Source organism: Camelina sativa, chromosome 13, assembly GCF_000633955.1.
Source record: "Camelina sativa cultivar DH55 chromosome 13, Cs, whole genome shotgun sequence".
Taxonomy (NCBI): domain Eukaryota; kingdom Viridiplantae; phylum Streptophyta; class Magnoliopsida; order Brassicales; family Brassicaceae; genus Camelina; species Camelina sativa.
Genome location: NC_025697.1, coordinates 9352474 through 9359319, shown reverse-complemented (window position 1 = coordinate 9359319; position 6846 = coordinate 9352474). Strand labels below are relative to the sequence as shown.

General features: G+C 41.3%; 1 pseudogene; it reads right to left on the bottom strand.

The window, feature by feature from the left end:
- The window catches only part of LOC104738070, a 14529-nt pseudogene extending 7694 nt beyond the window's left edge, over nucleotides 1–6835 (bottom strand).

Below are 6846 nucleotides of genomic sequence, written 5' to 3'. Positions count from 1 at the left end.
GCAAGTATGGTGGCATTGACCGCAGATGGGAGAAAAGCCGTATGAAAGAAGTGGAGGATACTCGAGATGACCTCTTGACCAAGAATACCCCAAGAAGACTTGTAGAACGCTGAGGTAAATCCATCCGGTCCTGGAGCTTTGTTAGCATTGAGCTTGAACAGCACAGTCTTTATTTCCTCTGCTCCTGGTATTTTGACCATTGATTGTTTCAGTTCTGGTGGACAACGATAGCTCAAAATACTCTGAAACCAATTCATCGAAGCGCTAAGTGGCTGGAGGAATGCCGGATTTAGTAAAGACCGGAAGTGATTTACGGCTAGATTGCTCATCTCAATAGGATCTTCAAAGACAAATCCTGAGGCAGAGGTAAAGGATCTAATGGCGTTAAAAGCATTCCGCATTTGCATAATCCGATGGAAATAAGTAGTATTTAGATCTCCCTCTTTTAGCCAGTTAATACGGGATCTCTGTCTAAAATAAGCTTCCTCTAATTTCCTGAGAAAATCCCATTTTGATTGAATGTCTTTTTCTTGTTGAAACAGAGCAGGGTTGGGATTCGTCAAAGCTTGGACCTGCACAGATTGAAGCAACATGTTAGTCTCTCTCACTTGGTTTTGAATATCCGAGAAGTTCTCTCGAGAAAGTGTTTTTAATTCTCTCTTTAAAGTTTTTTGTTTTGCACTCAAAGTTAACAAACATGTTTCCTGAGAATGCAGAATTCCGGCCAAGTTCCAAGCAGTATCAACCGTGTGGAGAAAATCAGGGTGTTTGGTCAGAAAGTTAAAAAAAAATTGAAAGGCTTTGTACCGGCTGAGGGTAGGGGTGCAAAGAGGTTTAAAAGGCATGGAGAATGATCAGAGATTCCAGGGGCTAGGAAGGAGACAACACTATTGGGGTAGGTAGTAAGCCAGTGGTTGTTTGCTAATACTCTGTCTAGCTTCTTTGCAATGGGATTAGAAACACTTTTGTTTGACCAGGTGAACAGGGATCCTTGAAAACGCAAATCAAATAACTCTAGTTGTAACAGGCAGTCCCTTAGCTCCAGCATACGAGAAGTTAACCGATTGACATCAGGACTAGAGTGCTCTGCGGGGTGGATAATTTGGTTAAAGTCACCACACAAGATCCAAGGATTGGAGTCAAGCATTAGTCTCTGTTGGAGCCCCAAGAGTTCACACCAAAGGTCAGTTCGCTCTTCACCAGTATTAGGCGCATATAAAACTGTGAAGAAAAACCTATGACCACCCTGAATGGTGATTTCGCAGGTGAGCAGGTTTTTGGATTGGTGGATGACTGTAACTGCAGCCGTAGCTTTCCAAATGAAAATAATTCTTCCACTGTCATTAGAGTTGTGGTTAGAGGCGTAATGCCAACCAGGACAGGTAAGGCTCATACCACAGTTCAAGTTAGGTTCTCTTATATGGATTTCAAGAATAGCACCAAAAGTTGGCTTATGAAAATTTAGCCAAGACACAAAAGGCCGATGCTTATCCGGATCATTAAGACCTCGAATATTCCAACAAAAAGGTGTATATACATGGAAAAAGAAAAAGGGTTTAAGAACTAGTAGAAACATCCTCTTGGATAGGAAGATGCTTCTCAGAAGCAGCAGGAGGGGAGTCTAAAACCATTTCAGTAGGCAAAGAGGTGACAATGGTTTTAGAGAGGGGGTCAGTTTTCTTAGTGGGCGAGAGAACTGGGGTTGAAACAGGTGCATGAAAAGAAGGTGGAACAGAAGGGTGTGGCAAAGGAGGCTTAGCTAAAACATCGAAAGGATTAGAAGTAACTATTTGAGTGGGGGTCAAGGTGGAACCGTTTTTAGAGGGGATGAGCACTTTAGTGGTTTTTTGAGGCTGATGGGGAGAGGAACTGTGTTCAGGAGGTGGGGCATGCTGGCTCCTTGAAGAAGGCCCCGACGAACAGCCAGCTTCAGTAGTAGTCTTTGGAAGGGATCCAGGCACACTTACAGGTGTAGTTGGTCCCTTTGTTTCANTGCAGGTGAGCAGGTTTTTGGATTGGTGGATGACTGTAACTGCAGCCGTAGCTTTCCAAATGAAAATAATTCTTCCACTGTCATTAGAGTTGTGGTTAGAGGCGTAATGCCAACCAGGACAGGTAAGGCTCATACCACAGTTCAAGTTAGGTTCTCTTATATGGATTTCAAGAATAGCACCAAAAGTTGGCTTATGAAAATTTAGCCAAGACACAAAAGGCCGATGCTTATCCGGATCATTAAGACCTCGAATATTCCAACAAAAAGGTGTATATACATGGAAAAAGAAAAAGGGTTTAAGAACTAGTAGAAACATCCTCTTGGATAGGAAGATGCTTCTCAGAAGCAGCAGGAGGGGAGTCTAAAACCATTTCAGTAGGCAAAGAGGTGACAATGGTTTTAGAGAGGGGGTCAGTTTTCTTAGTGGGCGAGAGAACTGGGGTTGAAACAGGTGCATGAAAAGAAGGTGGAACAGAAGGGTGTGGCAAAGGNCCAGGCACACTTACAGGTGTAGTTGGTCCCTTTGTTTCATTAGCTTTAACTGCGGTGCTTTTTACAGTTTCTTTGACTGATGATTTTTTCGTTTACGTCCAGGAAGGGGTTACAAACGGACAGAATCTGATTACATGACCTATCTTCTTGCAGTGAGTACACGTAGGCGGGATCCACGGATACTCAACCTCGATAGTAATGACTTCACCACTCTCCCTTTCCACTTCCACTGAGGAAGGTAAGGGTTCATTGAGATTTCTTTCAACTTTAACATGGGCAACGAAGAGGCTTACCAAATTCTTTGTAAACTCATCCATCTCTTTAGGTTCACCAACTAGTCCAGCAACCAGGCTAATACCTTTGTGATGCATCAGATCAAAAGGCATTCCTTTGAGATGTGCCCAGATGGGGATCGCATCAAGATCAGTGCTTGCTCCACCCGAAGCATCCCACTGAGCCACCAAAAACATACATTCCCCAATATACCACAATTTCTTTTCAAGGATCCTTGTTCGCAGGTATTCATTTGGCAACCTGACTAGCATTGAGTTATTGGCGTGATTGAGGTGGATTTCTAACCTTTGCCCTTTACCGCAAATGTGACTAAGAACACTTTGGATATGATTGTAGGTTGGCAGTCTACCTTTGAAACGACCAATAATGAAATCCTTATGGATTTCAGCACCTTCATGGAAGACAGAGTCCGGGATTGTGACACGAGGCTTTCCTGCAGACGAAAGTTCAACCGGGGCTAGCCTTGTGAGCGACCTGTCCGCAACGGATTTTAGTTTTTGAGCTAGAGAATGAGCTGGCTTGGTTTGAGGAGGAACAATGGGACTTTGCGGGGGAACACGGTTTTGAGCATGAGACAAAGTGGTTGCTTCCGAAGAACTGGTTGTTGGGATTGAGGATACTTGAATTTGGGGGACATGGACTACTACTTCAGGAGAGAGAGACCCAGTAACTGGAGGAGTTGGGGCGCTTGAGATAAGAGTAGGAGCAGCTGAATTCTTGGTTTCAGCAGAATGAGAGTGAACAGCATCAGTAGCAGTTGGACCCGGAGCAACCTGAGAAAATGTTTGACCNAGCGTGATTGAGGTGGATTTCTAACCTTTGCCCTTTACCGCAAATGTGACTAAGAACACTTTGGATATGCTTGTAGGTTGGCAGTCTACCTTTGAAACGACCAATAATGAAATCCTTATGGATTTCAGCACCTTCATGGAAGACAGAGTCCGGGATTGTGACACGAGGCTTTCCTGCAGACGAAAGTTCAACCGGGGCTAGCCTTGTGAGCGACCTGTCCGCAACGGATTTTAGTTTTTGAGCTAGAGAATGAGCTGGCTTGGTTTGAGGAGGAACAATGGGACTTTGCGGGGGAACACGGTTTTGAGCATGAGACAAAGTGGTTGCTTCCGAAGAACTGGTTGTTGGGATTGAGGATACTTGAATTTGGGGGACATGGACTACTACTTCAGGAGAGAGAGACCCAGTAACTGGAGGAGTTGGGGCGCTTGAGATAAGAGTAGGAGCAGCTGAATTCTTGGTTTCAGCAGAATGAGAGTGAACAGCATCAGTAGCAGTTGGACCCGGAGCAACCTGAGAAAATGTTTGACCGACTAGCTGAGTACTAGCGGATTGAGTAGCTTTGATGAAGCGACGAACCAACTTTGGGGGCGGGGTGGCTAATAAACCATTTGTCTGAACTACAGTGTTTCCAACTGCAACTGTAGCTCGAGTTTCAGATCTAGGGTTTTGTCTTAGGGAAGCATGATACGAGTTTAGGATTTCCTGTGCCTGAGCGTTCACTACCACAGGAGTAGACTTATGATGGGCTGGTAGTGCTAGAATCACTCTCTCAGGATCAATGTAAACAGTTTGAGGGGAGTGTAGTTGGTAAGATACAGGAGAAATGGGGAAAAGAGGAGGGAATTTAAAAAGGGAGGGGAATGGGCTAAGGTCAGGAAGGTCAGGAGGAAAGGGTGGGGGACGATTGAGACTGCTTTCAGCCAAAGCTGAAGGAGAAAATTGGCCGGAATGACGATTTTCGGGGAACCAGCGGTTCGCCATTGACTTTCTTCTAAGCTATATAATCCTGATGTTGTATAATATTTTCCCTTTGCGCTTGTTTGTTAGTGGTAATTCTGTAATTGTAAAAGTGGTCCTAATTTAAGGGAAATTAGCATATCTGACAATGAAATGTTAAAAGGAACTGTCAAACAGAAAATCTGTATTTAAGGGTAAATGGCATCATGAGTATCTTTTACAGGTTACACAGCAGCACAATGAATAAATTATGTGTGTCACATCAGTTAAATTTACAAGCTTGTTACTTTAGAATCATAACATGTTTAAAAACTTCGTTGTAAGTTTATAGCATAGAAATATAAGTTGGGAAAGAGAAAAAACACTAGCAGTATTTTTGAAAAAAGATTCATATATATATCCTTTCCCATCAAAAGAAACAAATTATCAAATTTTTGATACAATAGTTACAATTTCGTCTTTACATAACTATCTTGAATGGAAGTTATATCAAAGACCAACGGGAATCCATTCACAAGAGTATATGCCCTTTTTTGATTTTTTCTCTCGTTTATGATGAATCTCTACCATAATAGTCAAATCATATCAAAGACCAACAAGGTCCAATCATAACCATAGATGTGCAAACGAACAATTTGGTGTAGTACCATGACTAGTGAGTTCAAAATATATGTATATTGCTTTAATGTTGTGGACGGATAATAACGTAAACATGAACACAAAAGAAAAAAAAGAGGAAAATCAAAAAGTATTTAAAAGGTCATATACGTGAAAAAGACAACCTGCAGCTATACAATTGAAGGAGAGAGAGAGAAGAACATAGGAATGGGAATGGGAATGGGAAAGGTTTTTTACAAGATGACAAAACAAAACCCACCCAGACTGCAGTCTGATGCACATCGCAGTCGCAGAGCAAACATCAAACACGCCCTTGTTTTTTTTGTTTTTCATGTACGCAGTCAAAGCAAAGCAAAAGCAGCATTTACTATTTTGTTTTACACATTTTGGTTATTGTTTCTTTTTTTTTTTGCAGGAGTGCAGTCCGTAGAGCGATGTTTGCGTACAAAAGAAAGAAATTAGTCAAACTAACCATTTGTGAAAGAAAAATATTATGATTGGTTTCTTTTAAAGGTGTAACCAACAATATTGATTTTTTCACATATATTAGTGTGAAGCGAGTCAAATCCATCTCATCGCATATTTTAAGCTTTTTTTTTTTCTTTCTGTCAGCAATTCAGCACCTGTCTCGTCTCGCTTGAGTATAATTTTTATTCAGAAATGTAAAATTTGTTTTCTTTTTTTCTTTTCTTTTCTTTGAAGTCACCATGATCAGTATATTGAACAATGAATATGAATGGTTACTTTTGTCAAAATATACAAAAGTGAGGGACTAAGATTGACCTGGTTCTCCAATCGGATATTGAGTGGTTCAAAGCCTGATATGCAACCTTGAGCAGCTTCATCCTGAGCAATTGCTTCTATCTGCCAGAAGTTAAAGTCATCAGTGTCGCAGAAAACTAGCACAGATATTGACTTTACACATAGCCCAAAATCATCCAAGTGCACACATAGCAAGAAAACAGAATGACAAAGCAGACTTATAGATGTGATAAAATCATTACACAGGAGACCAATAAATTTGATCAATAGGAACAGAACATAAGCCAGACAACAACCAAAAAAGGACTGAATGTGACTTACAATGCCTTTAAAGAATGCAATCTGAGGCACAGAATATTTGGTCCCGAGTTTGGATTGATCATCAGACACATTGTTAACCACTCCATAACAAACTTGGCCATCATACTGATCTCTACAAGCCTTCAACTCAAAGTGAACATATGAAAGTTCCTTGTTTATCTCAAGAAGGTACTTGTCAAATATCTTTTTAACAGTTCCTGCATCAAAAAGAACAAACAATACATCCAAGACAAATGCTCCATGGATCCTTCAACATTACAATAACCAGTAACTCAATTCTGAATCGATTTAATTTCCTCAAACTCAGTATTGCCAATTCATTCGACATAAAGTTTATCTCACAGAGAGTAATAAACTAAATATTACCCACGATTAAAATTTCCGTAAAATTACAGATTTTGACTCAATAAAAATCCAATCGAGCGCAAACCCACGAAAATTTCTTTGATAATTCATACGAAATTGAGAAAGAGACGGACCTGGGTTTCGTCCGGTGACGCCGGTGAAGATGGAATGAAATTCTCTCTCCTTGAGAGGACCTCGTGAAATCAAAGCCTGAATTAGCGTATGGTGCTTCCAGCTTAGCGCTATCCTCAGACCCCCCCCCCCCCCCC